We start from the raw sequence: 22,578 nt of genomic DNA, 5'->3' as shown, positions 1-22,578 counted from the left end.
GGATTTGTGCTTCAAACTTAAAGGCAGCACTTACCTGGCAGTTTGAACGTACTAGTGGCTCAGAGGAAGAAAGATTGGTAATCTTCTCCCATGCAATTGTTGTTGTTATGTGGCGTTGTGTAGCTTGCGACTCATAGTGATCCTATCTACAACAGCCCTAAAACTTGCTCTGTCCTGTGCTAATCACACCGTCTCCGACACATCAACCCCGATTACCCCAGTCACTCATAGAGGGTCTTCCCCTCCTGCACTGTCCCTCCTACCTTCCACGCATGATGTCCCTCTCCAAGGACCAGTCCCTCCTTACCACATGGCCAAAGTATGTCAGACAAAGCCTCAGAATCCTTGCCTCCAAGGAGCAGGCAGGTTTAACCCTCTCTAGGATAAACATGTTTATTTTCTTAGCAGTCTGTGGCACACTCAATACTCTTCTCCAGCACCACAGCTCAAAGGCATCAATTCTCCTATCCTCCCTAGTCATTGTCCAACTCTTTGACACATAACAAGTAATTGCAAAGACTATGGCCTTTATCAGACACAACTTAGTCTACAGAGTGACACCATTGCTCTTCAGTACTTTGGCGAGGTCCCTAACAGCAGACTTTCCCATTGCAATATATCTTTTAATTTCCTGGTTGCTGTTTGCAAGACTATTGACTGTGGAGCCAACCAAATTAAAGCTGTGAACAATTTCAATCTCTTCACCATCCATCCTGATGCTGCCAATTGGTCCAGCAGTGAGAATCTTTGTCTTCTTGATATTGAGTCTCAGTCCATATTGAAGGCTGCAGTCCTTGACCCTCTGCAGCAAGTGTTTCAGGTCCTCCGCAATTTCAGCAAGCAGAGTTATATTATCTGCATACTGTAGATTGTTGCAATTACAACCTCCAAAATCCCACTAAGTCAGTTTTGAGTTGGTTCTTTTGGTTCTGAATATGAGTTGTTGTTGGTGGGTTGTGGGTTTGTTTTTGTTTTGTCTTTTTAAATTTGATTACTGAGTAGTAAGCTTCAATTAATCTTTATTATATACTTTTCTATGGAGATACAATGGTAGAATTTTGCACAATCAACAGTTTATTCATTGCAAATATGTTTTATAGGAAACATAAACACACACACACACACACACACACACACACACACACACACACGACACATAAACGGAAGGTATACACATAGATTTCACCTGATGGTGTGTATATACATCTGTGGAAAGAATCCCTGGAGAAGCTCAATATCAGCTTTGAAAACTAGGCCACCTAGAGGGACAGACCACCAACTACTCATATGCAAATTCAAGCTAAAGCTAAGGAAAATGAAATTAAATCCATGGGAACAAGAATTTGACCTTAACTGTATCCCACCTGAATTTCAAAACCATATCAGAAACAGGTTTAAGGCCTTGAACACTAATGAGCAAAGACCAGATTAGCATTGGGTGAATATCAAGCATATAATTTAGGAAGAATACAGGGGTCATTACAAAGATAGAAGAGGAAGAAAAGACCAAGATGGATGTCAGAATATTGCACTAGAGCTCCAAGAAGTCAAAGCAAAGGGAAGAAATAAAAAAAATTAAGAAGCTGAACAGAAGATGTAAAAGGACAATGTGGGAAGACCAAGTAAAGTGTAATGTGCAAAGAGCTGGAGTCAGAAAATCAAAGAGGCTGGACTCGTTCAGTATTTCTTAAATAGAAATAACTGAAGAACAAATTCAAACCACTAGTTGCAATACTTAAGGATGTTTTGGGCAGAATATTAAATGATCCAGCAAGCATTAAAGGAACATGGGAAGAGTATACAGATCCCTGAACCAAAAGGAATTGGCAAACACAGAAGAATTTCATGAAACAACATATGAGCAGGAGCCTGTGGTGATAAAGGAAGAAATTCAAGCTGCTCTCAAAGAATTGGCAAAAAACAAGGTCCCAGGAATTGATGACACACCAACTGACATTTCAACAGACACATGCTTCCCTGGATGTGCTCACCAAGTTGTGCCAAGAAATCTGGAGGACAACCACCTGGCCAACTGGAGAGATCCATATTTGTTTCCATTTCAAAGAAAAGTTACCCGACAAGGTGCTAAAATTATAGAATATAATTAATATCGCATGCAAGCAAAATTCTGCTAAAATTATCCAAAAACGACAGAAACAGCACATCAACAGAGAACAGCCTGAAGTGCAGGCTGGGTTTAAAAGAGGCCATGGTACTAGGGATATTATAGCTAATGGTAGATGGATCTTGACTAAAAGCAAGGAATACTAGAAAAATGTCTACCTGTGTTTCATTGACTATGCAAAGTTAGTTGACTGTGTGGATCACAACAAACTGTGGCTGTCTTAGAGGAGAATGGGAATCCTAGAACAATTGATCATGTTTATGTGAAGCCTATCAACTAAAATATAATAAAGAAAATATGAAATGATAGCTCCTTGAAATAGTCTCTCAATTTTGCAGAGCAAGTGTTAGCATTGGTAGTAAATGGAAGAGCTGAGTGATAGGCTCAGGTATCTCTGTTTAGGTATACTATGTTCTTTATTTGGAAGCATGAGTGGCCTCTACTTCCTAAACAACATACCTCTGGAAACTCTATGAACTTTGATAAATGTCAAGAGTTAGAGAAAAACTTCAGGCCTTTTGTTTATAGGGTCTCTCTCTATGAATCGTGCTCAACTCGATAGCCATCATTAACAACATACTTGGACCAGGAGGCAGTAGTCAGAAAAGAGCATGAAACACTGTATGGTTCAAAATTGGTAAAGGTATATGCAAGAAATATGCCCATCTCCATACCTTTTTAATCTATATGCAGAACAGATTAACCAGGAGGTTGGGCTCTATGAGGAGAAGTGTGGCATCAGGACTGGAGGAAGACACATCAACAATCTGCATTATACAGATTACACAACCCAGTTTACTGAAAGTGAGGAAGACCTGCAGAAGGTCAAGAAATGCAGCCTTAAACATGGATTGAAACTCAACATCATCAGGCAAACAAAGATTCTCACCAATGGGCTGATTGACAGCATCAGGACAGATGGTGAAGAGATTGAAACATTAACAGCTTTAGTCTACTTGGCTCTACTATCAACACTCTTGGTACCTCGGCCAGGAAAGCAAAAGACAAATTGAATTGGGAAAGTCTGTTGTCAGAGACCTCTCCAAAATCCTGAAGAGCAACAATTTCATTCTGGAAACTAAGGTGCACCTGATCCAGGCCATAGTCTTCGCAATTACTTGTTATGCATCAGAAAACTGGACAACAACCAGGGATGACAGAAGGAGGGTTGATGCCTTTGAGCTCTGGTTCTGGGGAAGAGTATTGAGTGTACAATGGACTGCTAGGAAAACAAACAAGTTCGTCCTTGAGAGGGTGAAATTGGGCTGCTCCTTGGAGGTAAGGATTCTGAAGATTTGTCTAACATACTTTGGACATGTTGCAAGGATGGATTAGTCCTTGGAGAGGGATGATATGCTGTGAGGTTGGAGGGACAGGGCAAGAGAGGAAGACCCTCGAAGAGATGGATTGATTCAGTGACTGAGGTAATGAAAGTTAGGTGAGTCAGACACAGTAAGATTGGTAAAGGATAGAGTAGGGTTTACAGCTTTGTATGTAGGTTCACTATGAGTCGCACGTGACTTGATGGTGAACAACAACAACATACTTTTCTATACCATCTACTTCCTTACAATAGATGATATTTTTATCATAATCAGATAATACAATGGTATTTTAATATGGATCATTACAAATATATTTTTAAAAAACTGTTGTTGTTGTTATGTGCCGTAGAGTCGCTTGCGACTCATAGCGACCCTATGTACAACAGCCCTAAACTCTGCTCTGTCCTGTGCCAATCGCATTGTCACTGACATTCCCATCCCAATTATCCCAGTCACTGAATCAATCCACATCATAGAGGGCCTTCCCCTCCTGTGTTGTCCCTCCACCCTCCCAAGCATGATGTCCTTCTCCAAGGACCAGTCTCTCCTCACAACATGTCCAAAGTATGTTAGACGGAGCCTCAGAATCCTTGCTTCCAAGGAGCCACCCGGTTTAACCCTTGCCAGGACAAATCTGTTTCTTTTCCTAGCACTCCATGGTATTCTCAATACTCTTCTCCAGCACCACAGCTCAAAGGCATCAATTCTCCTTCTATCCTCCTTAGTCATTGTCCAACTCTCTGATGCATAACAAGTGATTGCGAAGACCATGGCCTGTATCAGAATCACCTTAGTCTCCAGAGAGACACCATTGCTCTTCAGTACTTTGGAGAGGTCTCTAACAGCAGACTTTCCCATTGCAATACATCTTTTAATTTCCTGGCTACTGGTGCCAAGAGTGTTGACTGTGGAGCCAAGCAAACTAAAGCTGTGTACAATCTCAATCTCTTCACCATCCATCCTGATGCTGCCAATTGGTCCAGTGGTGAGAATCTTTGTCTTCTTGACATTGAGCCTCAATCCATATTGTAGACCGCAGTCCTTGACCCTCTGCAGCAGGTGCTTCAGGTCCTCTTCAGTTTCAGCAAGCAGGATTGTGTCATCTGCATAACTCAGATTGTTGATAAATTGTCCACCAATCTTAACCCCACATTTCTCCTCATAGAGCCCAGCCTCCCGGATAATCTGTTCTGCATATAGATTGAAAAGGTATGGAGATAGGATGCATCTCTGGCGTATGCCCTTCCCAATTTTGAACCATGCAGTGTTCCTTTGCTCTGTTCTGACGACTGTCTCCTGGTCCAAGTATAGGTTTCTCATGAGCACAATTAAATGTTCTGGGATTCCCATTCTTCTCAGAGTCAGCCAAAGTTTGTTATGATCCCCACAGTCAAATGCCTTTGCATAGTCAATGAAACACAGATAGACATTCCTCTGGTATTCCCTGCTTTCAGCTAAGATCCATCTAACATCAGCTACAATATCCCTAGTACCACGACCCCTTCTAAACCCAGCCTGAACTTCTGGTAGTTCTCTGCTGATGTGCTGCTTCAGTCGTTTTTGGATAATCTTCAGTAAAATCTTGCTTGCATGTGAAATCAGTGAGACTGTTCTGTAGTTTGCACATTCTGTTGGGTCACCTTTCTCTGGGGTAGGAACAAATATAGATCTCTTCCAGTCAGTTGGCCAAGTGGTTGTTCTCCAGGTTTCTTGGCACAACTTGGTGAGCAGGTCCAGGGCAACATCTGTTCGCTGAAATATGTCAATTGGTATACCATCTATTCCTGGAGCCTTATTTTTTGCCATTTCCTTCAAAGCAGCCTGAACTTCTGCCTTCATCACCATAGGCTCTTGCTCATATGTTGTTTCATGAAATTCTTCTGTGTCTGCCAATTCCTTTCGATACAGTTACTCAGTATATTCTTTCCATCTTCTTTTAATACTTCCTGGGTCACTTAATATTCTGCCTACAGCATCCTTGATTATAGCAACTCGAGGTTCGAATTTGTTCTTCAGTTCCTTGAGCTTAAGATATGCTGAGCAAGTTCGGCCCTTTTGATTTTCTGACTCCAACTCCTTGCAAATTTCATTGTAATATTTTGCTTTGTCATCCCGTGCTGCCTTTTAAAAACTAGAAGAATTTAATTTGAAATTAGCTTTGTATATTTATGTTCAATCCCAAGGACAATCAGCCTTCAACCTCACTGCCATGTGCTCAACTGAGTCCTTTATAGTTGAGTTTATTCTGTTAGCTACCCTGTTGTTGTTAGTGTCATTGAGTTGAATAAGACCCGTAGCAAACTTTGAACAACAGATCTTCACCCTGTTTTCTCCTAAGCCATCCTCACACTTCCTGACACATGAGACCTCATTGTGCCAGCCACTGTGTCAATCTACCTGGTTGAGGGTCTTTCTCTGCTTCACCGATCCTCTGCCTTTCAAAGCATCATATCCCTCTCCAAGGAAGAGCCTCTCCTAGCACATGCCCACATTATGTGAGGCAAAACTTTATAATCCTTGCTTTCAAGGAGAACTCTCACTGCTCTTTCTCAAAGACATCTTTGTTCATTCTTTTGGCAGCCCCTGGGATTGTTCAGTGGTCATCTCCAACACCACAGCTCAAAGGCATCAATTCTTCTGTCATCCTTATTCATTGCCAAACTCTCAGGTTCATAGCAACGAATTAGAATGTGCATGTTCTTGAATCAGATGCACTGTACTTTTCCAGGGCAATATGTCTTCTAGCTTCCTGACTACTGGTACCAAGGTACCTTACTACCCTGTAGGACAGAGTAACTTTTCTATCATTTTATCAAGGCTTAAGCTTTACAGGAACAGACCGCCATATCTTTTCCCACAGACAGAATGGTGAGTTTGAACTTTTCGGCATACATTAGGTTTCAAATGTTAAATCAGCAGATTTATGAGAGCCTTTGGGGGAATTGTCTCTCATGTTCAAAATTTGACAATCCTAACATAAATGTTTTATCAAGCAGCCGAAAAGAGTCTGTCTCTTTTCACCTGAAACTTTTTTTTTCTGGTGAATTACATTTTATTAAGGGAGTGGGGCCTGGATTTATCGGATTCATGAGAAGATTAGGAGAAAAGTCTTTAAGCTGATCTCTTTTATACCAAACAAAATGACAGTTTTAAAATTTGCCTTATGGAAATTTTTTGATGATCTGACTTGTTTAAACTACAAATAACCTGTTTGAAGCAGTTTGAAATGTGTTCATGAATAGTAATAAAAAAGTAAAAAGTTGCAGAGATCTTTCATAAATGCACTTACCTACTTTTATAACCTGAGATTTTTCAGAATAAGAGAAATTTTACATTTTACCTACAGAACTGAAGAGTAATGCAACTGTTAGTTTCAAGATTACTCATTCCTAGAACCAAGTTGTAAAAGTCTCTTTCAGTTTTCAGGTATTCAACAAAAGTTGAAGGTGAGAATTTTACCCCTAATTTTCTTCATTAAGGAATCAGTATGATTAGGAGGTAAAGGAATATCCAGATGGTCTCGTCTCTTCAGTTAAAAATCTTTTCTTCAACTCTGGGAGTTTGGCCACTGAAGTGGTTTCTGTCGTGCCAAAGAAGATACATGAAATTCAGAGTGAGCCAGGGTTTTTCCAATATTGATTTGCTGACTGAAGCTTGAAATTTAATCTTAAGCCTTGCTGGTGTAAGTAAAACTATTTCTCAAATACATTAATGGATTTCCCTTCCATTTCTTTGCTCCACATTTTACTATCTTCAGCCAGAAGCATCATCTTTTAAACTTGGAGATGGATTGGGATTGTACTAGCAAAGGTGCTAAAATAAAGTTTATCAGCTGTTAACAATCAGAGTAGTATTTTTAGTATTCTTCAAGGTAAGAACATGAAAAAGCAGCTGAATTGGGAGGAAACAGAGAATTTGCTAAATTCATTTAACTTCCAGGAGATTATAAAATAACTACCCATAAGGGATATTTAAAAAAAAATTCTTTGATAAATATAGGGTAGACAAACTTGAGAGTATCTTTTAAAAATATTTTAATTGTGTTTACAGAAAAATTGGATTATAATTCATTAATTGTAACACATTTCCCTCGCTGTCCTTCCCTTCTCCTTCCCCAAATGTATGTATTCTTTTTTAAATATTCAGTCATTTTTACACAATTTCCTTCTTCCCCCTTCCTCTCCCATTTCCCCTCCCACAGTCCTCTTTATTCTGGACCGTTGTCTTACATACAATCCCTAATATATTCCTTTTAAACAGTTCTCTCTGTCGTCTGTTCCAATACAGTATTCATTATCTTTTCACTCTTTTCCTATTCTCCTCCCAAACCCCTAGGTCAGCCCTGCTTCATAGCAGCGGTGTTATACACTATTTGTCCTTTTGAGACCGAGACATTTCACTCTCTTGATTAGAATTTTGCTTAATGGAGTGGTCAAGAATCCCACTCTTTCTGATCCTAGAGGATTATGGGAAGAAGAGCAACAAAGTATCGTGAAGAGGCCAAGAATCAGTGCCCCTGTTTTCTCTGTTTCAGGACGAGAACTGAGTAGATGCTAGTGGGTATAATCTGGGAGAGATTTCTGACTTCTGGAAGAGAACAACATTAAGCAAGATGCAACTTTCAAGAAGTGTAGCGGTCAGAGCATAGCCCTGACAGACAAGGACAGAAAAACCCCAGGTGGGAACTTTCGTTCTGCTGATGTGTGGGAACATAAAAAATTTGGAAGTTTTCATGTGTGAGATTTGGATGTGTAAAGCCACTAAAGCGAGGTGGAGGAAATTGCAGGTCTGAATTGCCTGTGGATAGAATAAAGTTTAGCCAAGGAGTTGTGGATATGGTAGCCAACTTTGAAAGGCAAACTGTATTTGAGAATGATAAGGATTCAGAAAACACCACACAGTCTTGATGACCACCTCACCACTCCAGCTGGCATAAATATCATATTCCCTGGTACCATCTGATGCCATTTTGGAGAATAGGAGATAGAAATGAAAAGACTAATAATGTACCAGAAAAAAATAAAGTAGAAGAATATATTAAAACCTAAACATAATTGAGGTGCTAACGGTGACCAAAATAAATAAGTAAAAAATGTGCCTTTCCCTCCATGTGTCTCCTACCCAATGTGTGCATGAAGGAAGATTAAGAGCAGTTACTGAGAAATGAAGATGCTGCTTTTCCTTCAGACATCAAAACAAAGTGTGTTACATTTTTCATTCCTTTGTGTTACTCTATTGTGTGGTTGTCTCATGTTGAAGATCTATTTTGTAGGATCAAGATTTGCCTTGATTATTAAAAGTAGGAAAATCATCATTAAGTTCCTTGGGGATCTTTTACAGTCATGGAATGAGAGTCTCTGGCTCTATATTATAAACACATCACACAAAACTGTGCCAATCAGAATAGCTAAATCTTGAAGTAGAAACCTAAAAGTCATAAGCATATGTCTTAGCATCCCACATCCATTGTAGGAACTATATAATCAAAACTCACGAAGATTGAGGAGAGTGATTCAAATTAAATGTTAAAAGACAAGATTCTAGTTATAATTCTGTTACTGTCTTGCTCCAGGATTTTGAGAAAGCAGTTTAGCATATCTAAGGCCATTTGTTCCTCATACAGAAGTTTATTTATAGGATTTGCAGTATATATTACCTTCAATATGGCTTATATCTCAACAAAATCCCTTGCAACTAGAACAACAAGCAACTTCATGATAGAAAAAAAAAAGGTTGAAGTCATCAAGAGATTTTCTTTTTCTTGGATCCACAATCAATACCTATGGAAGCAGCAGTTAATAAATGAAACAATCTATTGCATTGGGTAAATCTACTGCCAATGACGCTTTTACAAAGTTAAAGAGAAAGGACACCACTTTAAAGACTAAGGAATGTCTGACCTAAGTCACAGTATTTTTCAACTGTTTCATGTGCATCTGGAAGTTGGACAATTAATATCAAAATATGAAGAAAAATTGAGGCTTTTGAATTGTGATGTTGATGAAGACTATTGGGTATAACATGGACTATGAAAAGAAACAAATCCAAGTTGGATTTTTTTCCCCTGTCAAAAACCCAAGGTTAGAATGTACTTTAGAGGCAAGGAGAGTGAAACTTTATCTCACATATTTTAAGCATGTTATTAGAAGGGGCATACTCTGGAAATGAACTCCATCCTTGTAAAAGGGTGTTAGTAAAAAAACCCTTAAAAACCCTGATGACAACCCTCAAGAGATGGATTGACATAGTGATTACAATTAACTTAAGTACAATTGAAATTGTAAGGATGGAGCAGGATGAGGCTGGGTTTGTTGCACATAGGATTGCTGTGAGTTGGGACCACCTTGAGGACATCTTAACAACAACAAAAATGTGTGGGTCTTGACTAATATCTGAGGTTCTTTTAACTCTTAACATTCTATAATTCTCCAACCGCATCTTACACTTTAAAAATAATTTTAAATCTTTTAGAGCTACTCCCCACATATACCCTTGTTGTTAGATACCACTGAGTTGACTATCACTCATAGCAGTTCTCTGAAAGCAATAGAAAAAGGAAGAAGGTGACACAGTAACTGAGGATGTGGACTAGGGGATCAGGCTATGATGCTACTCTGTTTGTTCTTTAAATTTGTGTCATCCTGCCCAAGTTGCAAAAGCCTTTGTGTCTTCAACTAGAAATATTATAATACCTACCTCCACCCCCTCATTCTGCTGTTTTTACCTTTTATTGTGTCAATTCAATTCTTTTACTCACCCTTCAATCCACCTACTCTGTGACTAGTAGACTCCAAGACCCTGATTCCTATTAGAAATGTGTTGTTCTGTGCCTTCTAGTCACAACCAACTCATAGCTGACCTTCCAGAACATTTTCAGAGGCAGTAAATCACATGGGAAGAGATTGCCTATTCTTTTCCTGTGGAGCAGCTGGTGGATTTGAACTACATGGCTTTGCTTTTGTAGTTCAGTTCCATACTACTAGGACAACAGAGCACCCTAAATAGCCAAGAGAGGTTATGTAAGGGAAACTATTGTCTAATCATAGTGGCATATTCATGGAAAATCCAATGATTGGTTTTGAGCTAGCATACTATAATTATCTGCAATCTAACTGCATATCTACCTTATTTTCTCCCAATAAAGAATGTATTTTCATGCATGGAATAGAGACTGATTTTGTAACAGGAATAAAACTGAATTATCCTTAACTTCTTTAGGGAGCTCTGGTGGCTTAGTGTTAAGTAACTGTGCTGTCGAAACAAAGGCGCATGGTTCAAGTTCACCACTTACTTCATGGGAGAAAGCGGAGCAACCTCTTTCTGTGCAATTTACTGCCTCTCAAAATCCAAAACTTAATTTTCTACAAATTACTTGTGAAGTGTGCCATTACTGCTGAACTGCAGCTCTATATTTAAGAACTGTTGTTTCATACAATGAAATTTCAAGATCTTGAACTGGGCATTTGATAGGAATTACGAAGCTAGGAAAACTAGATTGAATTTCTTGGTTGCCTATATATTAATGATGTGCTGTGCTGCCAACCAGGAGGATTGCTATTCGAATCTACTACCTGCTCTATGGGAGAAAGATGGGCAACCTCCTTCTATGTGATTTACTGCTTCTCAAAACCTGCTGTATGAGTAGCTTTTGACTTAAGGACACTTGACAGCAACAATAATCCAAAAAGTTTCCAATCTCTGAGTTTCCATTTATTCATGTGATTCACATATAATTATTGAGGCTCAAGTAAAGTGAAATATAAGAAAGACCATTGAACAAGTGTCAGTTACGCCTTTTGAGGGGTTTTTTTAAGATTATAATTTCATTTTAGACTCTTTAGCCTGTGATTGCATACTGTTTTAAATTGATTTGAATAGCGACCCTATGAAGGAGAGTCCTGGATGCTTGGGTGCCTTTCTTCCTCTCTTCAAGTTCATAGGATTTCCGGAGGCAAGCTATTATGGAAGTGGATAGCTTTTCTTTAGAAAATCTGTTTTATAATCTATTATGTAGAATGAGAGAGGAAGAAAGGCACCCAAGTGTCCAGGACTCTCCTTCATAGGGTTGCTATGAGTCACCTGCGACTCGATGACACTTAACAACAACAACATTATGCAGAATATGACTGGTAGACATCAAAGGCAGTTTTTATCCCCATATTATATTTCAGTCCCAGTCTCCACGTCTAGATTATGACACATTTTTTAATTGAATATGGGCACAGAATGATGGAAACTTGCCTAAGAGCAACATGATTTATACGGCACCTCTGCTTGGGCAGAATATTTTCATGATGCCATCAATCAAATGGCTATCTTTGAGTATCCACCTCAATAGAGCAAGTTCCAAACAAAAGTTTTTAATGGGAGTAAATCAATAGAATTATTTATAGTCTTCTACCTATTGGATTGTTTGTTTCTTCTCTGAGCATTGGAGAAGTTTATGGAGTTTTGAAGCCAATTTAAGCTTGACTAATATATTCACTTGCTTTAAGTTTTGTACAACAACAAAAGATAAAAACTGCTGTTTGTAGAATATTTTTCAGTATGTCAACACAGACATCTGTTTAGAAGGGATATTTTCATTTCCTCCCCCCCAAAACAGCACCTTAGACAAATCAAGTCATAACACAGAAGGTGGAGTCCAACAAACTGTATTCTAAATAATCACCTTGGTTGAATTTTATGGATTCTAGAGTTTGAATAGGATTTGCCTTTCATTGAAGTACTTGCCAATTAGCTTCAGTCAATAGTCCACCAGGAAGCAGGTATGAAAACACGGGTCAGAGGAGGATACAAATTCTAATTAGGTCTTAATAATACTGAATCCTCTCTTTCCAGAGGGAAAAGTGATAGATAGGAAATTTGGGTCAAGGCTAGAGCTTAACATTTTGTTTCTGTTAATGATCAGTGGATTACTGATTGTACCCTTTTTGTATGTTTTTCACCCTGTTATGAGACTCTCTGACTTATGGGAAGCCACCCATATATAATTATCATTATAAACATTCACTTTAATAACTCTCTGATTCCATTTCTTTTACAGTAGGTTGTGTGTTTCACTGCTTCCTTGGGATGAAGTACTATTAGTTTTGCTGAAAATGTGTTCTAAAAATGGTGAGTCGGGTTAGTTGTCCTTGAGAAGAAATCATTTTTAAGCAAATATTTAAGGGATATGTGCAGTGTGAAATGCATAGAGAGAGGTTTGTTAGGAGATAAATCAAGTATGATCTGTGCCTTATGGGAATTCAATAAAATGAAAGAATCTATCCTTCATCAAATATCATTCAATTTCCTGACATTTTATGACCACCAATTCTGACCGAGTGACATGGTACTGTCTGCCAATCAAAAGATCAGTGAGACCATTTATGAGTCAATTTATATTCTGATAAATGAGTTGGATATGTCAAATTCTTATATGTCTTACTTCTAGTGAATGAAGATAAGAGGAAGACAAATTCCTAAGGTGAGAATGGATAGTGCGTTGCCTCCTAAGAGGTAATAAAAATACTTTTTTCTCTGCAGTGTAAATCTGAAATAGCATGAAACATTTTATGACCATTAGTTTTAAAGAAGAAATGGAATTAATTTATACCTTTTCAAAGTAATTATAAGTACTTCATACTTAGAAATCACCTAACTATATAATTTTTTACTTATCTGCTTCACATAATGGTCTTATTAGCATACACCTTTAGTGTTGATGTCATTTAAATTGGATTAACATTCTTTTTAGAGCTAAGAATGAATACTTTCATGCATAGCAAATAATATACATATGGTTTGGTAATGAAAAATTATTTCTTTATTTTACTCCTTACTCTTTTTGAGAGCAGCTAAATGCCCAGTCATTAAACCGTTTGCTGTAAGCACTTGTTTATATAGGGGTTCTCAGCATAGATACAACCAAGAAAGTCATAAGGAGCAGTAAAGTATCACAACTACATGACAGGAAGCTCAGTCCCACCATATAGAACTACTCTCTTTGGCATTCTATCTCCTGCTTTTGAGCAGGCTTTCCTATTTTATGGTAGGTTGCAGCTGGCAAAGAAGGTAACACATGTTTACGACAAGAAGTCGAGAACTGCTCGGAATGTCACGCATCTCATTGTTGTCCAGTCATAATCGACGTACAGCTGATCCTCTAATGTGTTTCTGGGATTCTACAAACCACAAGGGAGGAGTCTGTTCATCTTTCTCCTTTAGAGCCATAAGTGAATTTGAACCAGACAGGCCCAGCCTTTGGGTTAAATGTGCAACTTGCTTCATTCTACATCACCAGAGCTCCCTGAATCCCTTAAGAGAAGTTTAAGTATTTTGAGAGGTCAGTAAAACAGGAAGAAAAATCTTACATTATTTTTATTAAGATCTTCCCAATTAGGGAACCTAATTGTGTGATTTGAGTCAGGCTTTGATCATCATAAAAGCATAACTTTCTCTAACCACATCTTGTTCATGGTGTCATTAGTAGACCAACAAATGGTGCATGTGGTTAAGTGCTTGCTTACTCTGTGAAAACTGGAGCTACCAGGGGTGCCCTGGGTATTGTTGTTGTTGTTGTTCTGGGCCATCAAGTCAGAGCCAACTCAGATCTGACTCTCCAGAGGATTTCAGAGGCAGTAAATCATACGAGAGGAGATTGCCGGTACTTCTCTGTCAAAGATTTGAACATCGTTTCTCTGGGACTGCAGCACAGCTGCTCTATGGAGTAATTCTTTTATGATCACATGGGATGAGTTTCCAAGAGTCAGGATTGCAGCTGACAACAGACATTTACAGATCTAGCTATATGTTGCTATTCACATATGTCATAATAAACTGACGTGTTTAAATAAAAAAATACAGACTAAGTGCTGCTTTAATAAACATTCAGCTATTCTGTCAAAGTCTCAAATACAAATCCCCTCTGATGTTAGCAGGGACATTTAAAATTATTAAATAAAAATTAATTAATATTTTCTCTGAATACCTTAGTGTTCAGAGTGAACAGAACAAAGAGAATTGCTAGATTTATGTCTGGACAGAATCATGCCTATTTGGATATACTATCCTTTCACGTGATTAGAATTTAAGTGTCTTAATTTCTGGTGACACCCATAATTATACTTTTAATTCCATTTAAACATATTGCTCAAACACATGTTCTCCTATCTGACTCTGAAGACTTTAAAAAGAAATTTTTCAAAGCTGCTCCTCTCCAAATCCTGCACTACTCTCCTCCAAAGCTCCTGATACCTCTTCAGAAGGGCATCCTTTTCCCATCATTGCTCTTGGATCCCTTGCCACTTGACCTTTGTGTAGCACATGGAGTAGTCAGCTTGTGACGGTGCTTCTACATTTGTATGTCGTGCATTGATCCTTGTGCTGTTTCTGTCCATCCTGCTCCCATCTGCCAACCAGATTGGATAGACCTTGGAGGTCAGAAATCAAGTTTTCTACTCTCATTTGTAACTCCCTAGAGTTCCCAGAACACGGTGGGAATTCAATCAAAGGCAAATGTTAGCCAGGTATTAAAGCTTTGCCTTTGACATGACATAGTATACACCGGAGTGTAATTTATTGCTATTGTCATTTCAGTAAATGACTTGTTATTAGAGATGCTGCAGGGGAGGTTGGCCCATTTACCATTTCATAAGAGATTAAATTCTGAGTATGATGTTGGCAGTGAGCTAGCATAGAATATGAATTGGCTTCACCAAATTCAAGGAGTAATGAACAAATAGCCGTGGTGAGTTAGTTAAATAAAATGAGTTGTTATCAGTTGGATAAAATGAGTGGTTCTCAGGGTTTTGGTTGTTTCTACTGAAGTGACTGGAAGGCAAGTCAGTTTTGTTTGAGGAACCACACTTGTATGCCATATCATGGGCATGACAACACTGAGAGGTCTATTTCATTTAAATAAAACAAGTGAAATGGAAAAGGCAATAGCTTTGTTTAGTATCATTCATTTAAATGACTCAAGTCACATTAATGCTTTTGCACTGCAAATGCAGAGAATAGTTTCATATCACTCAGGTGGCTTGGCTAGATTAGGGATTCTTAAATTGGGGGCTATCCAATGGTGAGTTTCTGGAAATCTGTAAAACCCATGTATCTTCATTAACAGTTTTACATTTATATACATCTTTCAGGTAAGAGACTTTATTTCTTTTAAGTAGACCTACCAGAAGAGAAAGAAAAACAAATCTTTAAAAGGACTAATGGAAAATATACTGAAATAAACCTTAATATTGCTGATGTTACATGCTGTTGAGTCAGAACTGACTAATAACCGTCCCTTTTGGGAGTTCAGTGACAGCAAATGGCACAGGAGGAGACTGTCCATTTTCTCTCACAGAGCACCGGATGAATTTGAACCGTCTACCTTTGAGCTGTCAGCACAACCCCTTTATCACTAGCCCTCCAGAGAGAAAGACAGTGTCACTAAAACAATGATTTTTTTAAATGCCAGAAAATATGTTTATAAAAGTCTATGACTCTGGGAAAGGAAAACATTTTGTGTATTTGTCTATGTGCTAGACTGTATATATGTAATGTTTATCATTTTAACCAGGTGAACTTGAGAAAAATTCACACTAATTAGTGTCTCCAAGTTAGTACATTTTAAGTGCAACACATGGATAGCTGGTGCTGCGTGTGCGCGCGCGCGCGCAAACACACACACACACACACACACACACACACACACACACACACACATTCTTTTTCTTGTTTCTTTCCATTAGTGACAAGTTCAACTCTTTGACAGCTAAACAGGAAATAAGTAAAGTCTAAATTTTAAGAGGGAGGTTAGGATTTAACTGTCTCACTACCATCAATGCCAGTTAGAGTCAGTGACTACACTATTTACATAATGGATTGAAAATATAGTCCTGAAATTTGATAAATTTCTGGAGAGGTAGACTAATATCACTACCCCTCCCTCTTTGTTTCCTGTAGTTCCTGCATCTGGGGAAAAATGATTATTTACTATCAAATTCCTTCAAGGAAAGTCTAAATTCTTGATGTCTAGCTCCTTATAACTCTCATGTCTTTGATGACTTAGATCATCCAGTTTTCAGAAATTCTCCCTAGTTTGCAGAATGTGTACTAACTTTCTTCTTTATCATCTACTGAATGCCATGAAGGCTTTTATTTTGATGTTAACAGAAGGTTCTTTGCAGTCAGAAAAGTTGAAAGGTGGCCGAGCTTTCTCACCTCTGCCTTTCAACCACAGTCAGAAAAGAAATTGATATTTACTACAAATGAAATATGACAAAACAATAAGTTCTCCCTGCTGAAGACTGTGGCTGTAAATAAGGTATCCGGAAATGCTGTGATATGTGATATGTTTGTGACATGAAGAATTTATCTAAAAGTGGAGTTCAAGTACAATTGGTGTAAAAGAAATTTAATTGTCTGTATTTACCTTCTTGTACATGTTGATGCAGAACTTCCAGACTTGCATTTCAATATTTCCACCAAAATATAAACCTATGAATATCTTGTTGTCATTGTCATGTCAGTGATCTGTTTTGTTACAATTTTTTTTGTTTGAAATTTGTGTGTATGTTTTTGTCTATTATTTTATCTTTTTAAAAAAAGTCTTTAAAACATTAATGCTTCATCAAGAGATTCTACTGAAGCTAATGAGTTTCAAAGACTGTTGAAAAAGGTTTTTTTTTTAAAACGTTTAGTTTCTTCAATGATATAGTTTGAAACATGTAAGTCGTTTAGGCAAATAAATCTTATTTTGTATAGTCACAAAGTGTTGTAATTTATTTTGGTATTATTATTTTAAAAATCAACATTTCTTAGTTTTAATCTATTCTCACACTACTTTATCAAGAAGTTCAGGTTTCAGTTTTTAGTAGTCAGAGAAGTTGAAGCAGAGGCTGAGAATTGAAAAGAGGCTGAGGTTATCTTTTCTACAGATACTAAAACTCTGAATTTGAGAGAGGAATAACTTGATTGAAGTTTTACAATTGAGTAAATAAGACAGAAATAAACAGAATCTCATGACTGTCCTTTAATATAATAACATATAAATGAAATAAGATAACAGAGAAACAGTTTGTTCTGTTACTATTACCAGGAATTACCAGTGTACCTTTTATTGTCATGATTTTTTACGCTACCTTTGCTTCCCCAGCTTAGTGTACAGGGGTGTCAAGCTGGTCCTGTTGGTGGAAATATGCAAAATGTGTAACAGGTGGAACCTTCCCACTATCACAGTAGTAGTCTAAAATGACTTTTTAAACCAAACATTTTCCAACCTCTGATACATTATTTTGTAATATTATAATATTTCCTTCACTCAATCATCTTTGTTACTGTAAGAATCACAGTCTAGTATAAGCATATTGTAATTGATTGTAAGATACAATCAACTTTCTTCTGAGTCATAGTGACCTCACGTATAACCCAGTGACTCAATACCCTGTCCAGCGTTCCCGCACTAACTCACTGCACGGATCACCTTCTCTTCCTCTGAGTAGGTTCTTGTCAGTTCCTCCCCAGACATCTGATGCTAAGTCCTAAGGGGCATCAGCTACAAACTCAGGGGTCCATATTTCTCCCTGAGTTCCAGCCTGGCTGGCTGCTTTACTCAGCTTTACCCACCATAGGGATTCTTGGCTTCATGACAAGGAAATGCTCTTTATATATACATATATAAAATTGTATCTTCTGGTTACAGTTGTTGTTGCTGCTGGTGTGTGGTATCACATCAGAACTGACCAGTAGCTGACTCTCTAGCAGGTTTTCAGAGGTGGTAAATTGCACGGGAGGAGATTGCTCAACCTTCTTCCTTGGACCAGCTGGTAAGTTCAAACGATGTGCTTTTGTGATTGCAGCACAATGCCTCTAGGAACTTTATGAACTTTGATAAACGTTGTTAGTTGTAGAGGGGCTTCAGGCCTTTTTTTCATAGGGTCACTATGAGTCATGCTCAACTTGAAGACAACAGCAACAGGAAGCCACCAGAGTTCAACAGTAAATTCTTTACTAGCACTGTTATTTAACTGATAATTAATACATATTAGGTTTTCGTGTCTTCCTTAGTCATTATGTAGCTTTTGAAATTACCATGGCTTTGCTTCCCAAAGTGACATCTTTGTTTAAAACAATTTAAAGAGGTCTTTTGTAGCAGAGTATATATAGAGAATTTCAAGGAAAGATAGAACCACATTGTATGTAGTATTACATTAAATTCAATTGTACATTATGTTATTAAGAATGAATTTTATATCTCAAACTAGGTTATGGAGAGGCATCACATTTATTTTTTTTATTATTGTATCCTTTGTCTGAATCTAACTCCCCATCCTCCCCTCCTGGTGGAAATACAAGTTAAACTGTGTGGGTTTTTCTCTCCTTTTGCTCATAGGATCTTGCCAGTGTATCCAGACATTGATCTAGATATCTTTTGTCAAATGTTTTCTTCAGCCTGTCTATTGTATTAAATAAACTTCACATTAAACTTCTTTTTGTGAAGAATTACTTGAAAAATATAATGTAAATCCAAAGACATGTGTACAAACACATACACCCAAAAACAAAACAAAACAAAAAAAAAAAACAAATAAAAATGAAACTCATCTCCATGTAGTGAATTAGAACACATGGTGAGCCTTTATGTGTCAACATAGAACTGTGTCTAAGGGATTTTTGAGGTAGATTTCCAGAAGCTAATCTAACTAGAGACACTAAAACCTGCACAAAGAAAACTACAGAACATTTCTGCAAGACACAATAAAAGGCCTAAGTAAATAGAAAAATCTGCCCTGCTCATGGATAGGAAGACTCAATATTGTGAAAATGACAATCCTACCAGAAGCAATCTATATGTTCAACAGAATCCTAATACAGATACCAAATTTACTTTTCAAGGAGATCAAAAAGGAAATTGTCAAGTTTAATTGGACAGGAAAGAGACCCCGAGTAAGCAAAGCACTTCTGAAAAACAAAACATGAAATGGGAGACATAGCACTCTCTGGTCTTAAAACCTATTATAATAATAGTAACCAAAACAGCATGGTACTGTACAATGACAGGTACATAGACCAAAGGGATGGAATTGAGAACCCAGAAACAGACACAGCTATCTATAGTCAACTGATTATCAACAACGAAATCAAAGCTATCGAAAGGTGAAATAATAACCTCCTCAGCAAATAGTGCTAGCAAAACTGGACCTTCACCTGCAGAAAGCTGAAACAGGATCCACATCTCACACCATAGACAAAAATCAACTCACGGTGGATCAGAGACCTTGGAGTAAAAGCTCAAAACCATAAAGTTTATAGGAGACAAATAGAAACAAGCTTAGAAGGCTTCACCTGTGGTATAAAGAGACTGCCAAATAAAGCCAGAAATGCACAGTTTTGAGAGGACATAGCTGTTAATTGGGGCGTTCTGAAGATTAAATCTCTGTGCTCACAAAACTTTTTCTGAGGGAGCTCTGGTGGCCTAGTGGCGGGAAGCTGTACTGCAATCCCAGATGTATGTGGTTCAAATTCACCAGATCCTCTGCTGGAGAAGGAGGGACAATCGATCTCCTCCTGTACCAGTCAGATCCAATTTGATGGTACATGAAAAAAAAAAAAAAATTAAAACAACAACAACAAAAACACACTTTCATTTCACCCTGTCAGTACCATTTTGAACAAGGGTCTCCTAATAAAAGCTAACAGAATACCCCTGTGTCTCCACAAGAAAAAGATTGATAACTCAATTACAAAATGGGCAGAAGACATAAAAAGACTTTTCACAGAGGAAGACATTCAGGTGGCCAAAAAGAGACATGAAGAAATGATCAAAATCACTGGCAATAACAGATGCAAATCAAAACGAAAATGTGGTACCCTCTCACCCCAGTATCAGTGGCAGAGTTTAGTAAGGCAGCAAGCAATAAATGGTGGAGAGGAAGTGAAGAAGTTGGAATCCTTATACACTGTTGGTGGGATTATAAAATGGTGCAACCACTCTGGAAGACAATGTGGTGTTTCCTTAAAAGTTGAAATGTGGTGGGGAAATGACAGCCTTTTTAACAAATGGTGTTGGCAAAACTGGAAAACTATCTGCAGAAAAGTTAAACAAGATCCACACCTCACTCCATATACAAAAACCAACTCAAGGTAGGTCATGGACCTTGGACTAAAACCAAGGACTATAAATGTCATTCAAGAAAAGCTTGGAAGAACTTTATTAGTCCTAATCCACAACATAAAGAGTCTTCCAAGTATCCTGAAAAATTTAGAACCAGGAGAAGATAAAATAGATGAATGGGACCGTCTAAAAATCAAATCCCTATGCAAATCCAAAAACTTCTCCAACAGGGTAAAAAGGGAAGCCACAGACTGGGAAAAAGTCTTTGGTAATGACATGTCAGATAAGGGACTTATATCTAGGATATATAAAATACTTGAGCACCACAATAAGATTAGGGTAAATACTCCAATAGAAAAATGGGCACAGGATATGAACAGACACTTCACCAAAGAAGACATTCAGATGGCCAAAAAGCACATGAAGAAATGTTCAAAATTCCTAGCCTTGAGAGAGATGCAAATCAAGACAACTATGAGATATCATCTCACCCCAGTAAGAGTAGCAAAATTTAACAGAACAGCTAACAACAAATGCTGGCGAGGTTGTGGAGAGACTGGAACCCTTATTCACTGTTGGTGCAACTACTGTGAAAAGCCGTTTGGCACTTTCTCAAAAAGTTGCAAATAGAGATACCATTTAACCCAGCAATTCCACTGCTGGGAATATACCCCAAAGAGACCATAACTGACATCCAAGCAGATATATGCACACCCATGTTTATTGCGGTTTTGTTCACAATAGCAAGGAGTTGGAAATAATCTAAGTACCCATCAACAAACGGATGGATAGAGAAACTGTGGTATATTCACACAATGGAATACTATGCTGCATTGAAAAACAAGGAACTCATGCAATATTATTCAAAATGGGTGACCCTGGAAGACATTATGCTGAGTAAAAAATCTCAGTCACAAAGAGACAAATATTATATGGTGCCACTGTTACAGAATGAGGCTGACATTGGGGTGGGGGTAAGACTGAGAAAAACCGGATAAATTATGTTTACTGCATTGGAAAAAAAAGAATAGTTGCCTAATATATATATAAATTGCTGCAATTTAAATTGCATATGAGTAATTAATGTTCTGTCCCACAATCAGCCTCAATGCTTGTTTAGACAGCTGATAATGAGTTCTGTATTGTCTCTGTCTATAGATAAAACCAACTTGATACTTGTATATTCCTGTAGGTAAGATCCATCTATATAATTGTCATTCATGTTATTCTGGTTTTCTGTAAAAAGTATGAGCAATGAATAAATTATTGATTGAAAAAAAAAGTTGAACATAGAAACTCCATATTACCCAGCTATTCAACTGCAAGGAATGTATCCCAAAGAAATTAGAACTGAGAAAAAAAAATAAAAAAAAAGAACTGAGACATAAATGAAGGTTTGTTTACCAATATTCAGAGCAGCATTATTCACCATCACAAGAACAATAGTGTTCTCAAAGAAGAAAGCCTAAAAACATTTTTTCTTGTGAACAAGGACCAGGCAAGAATGCCCATTGCCACCACTTCTATTTAATATTGTAATAGAAGTATTTGATAAGGCAATATGGCAAGAGAAGGAAATAACAGGCATCCAAATTAGGAAAGAAATTGTGAAACTCTTGCAATATGTAAATGATATGATTGTGTACACAGAAAACTCAAAGAACTCAACAACAGCAACAAAACCCCAAAAAACCAAAACCTGATACAGCTAATCAGCCAATTTAGTAGGGTGGCAAATATAAGGTAAAAAAAAAAAAGAGAGAGAGAGAGAGACTAATACACCAATGTTTATAGCAGCATTATTCACCATCACAAGAACATGGAGACAGCCCAAACGTCCTACCACAACTGAATAGATTGAGAGCTAATGGTACATTCACATGATGGAATGAATACTATGCAGCATACAGAGCAATGATTTTGTAAATCACTACCTAACTTGGGAGGGACTTATGCTAAGTGCACTAACTCAGTCCCCTAATGACAAATATTATATCATACCATTATTGTAGAAATAGATAACTAGTAAAATGTTT

The sequence above is a fragment of the Elephantulus edwardii genome, unplaced genomic scaffold (genome assembly GCF_000299155.1).
Source record: "Elephantulus edwardii isolate Elephantulus edwardi_28Jun2011 unplaced genomic scaffold, EleEdw1.0 scaffold00056, whole genome shotgun sequence".
NCBI classification, from domain to species: domain Eukaryota; kingdom Metazoa; phylum Chordata; class Mammalia; order Macroscelidea; family Macroscelididae; genus Elephantulus; species Elephantulus edwardii.
This window is presented reverse-complemented; position numbering follows the sequence as displayed.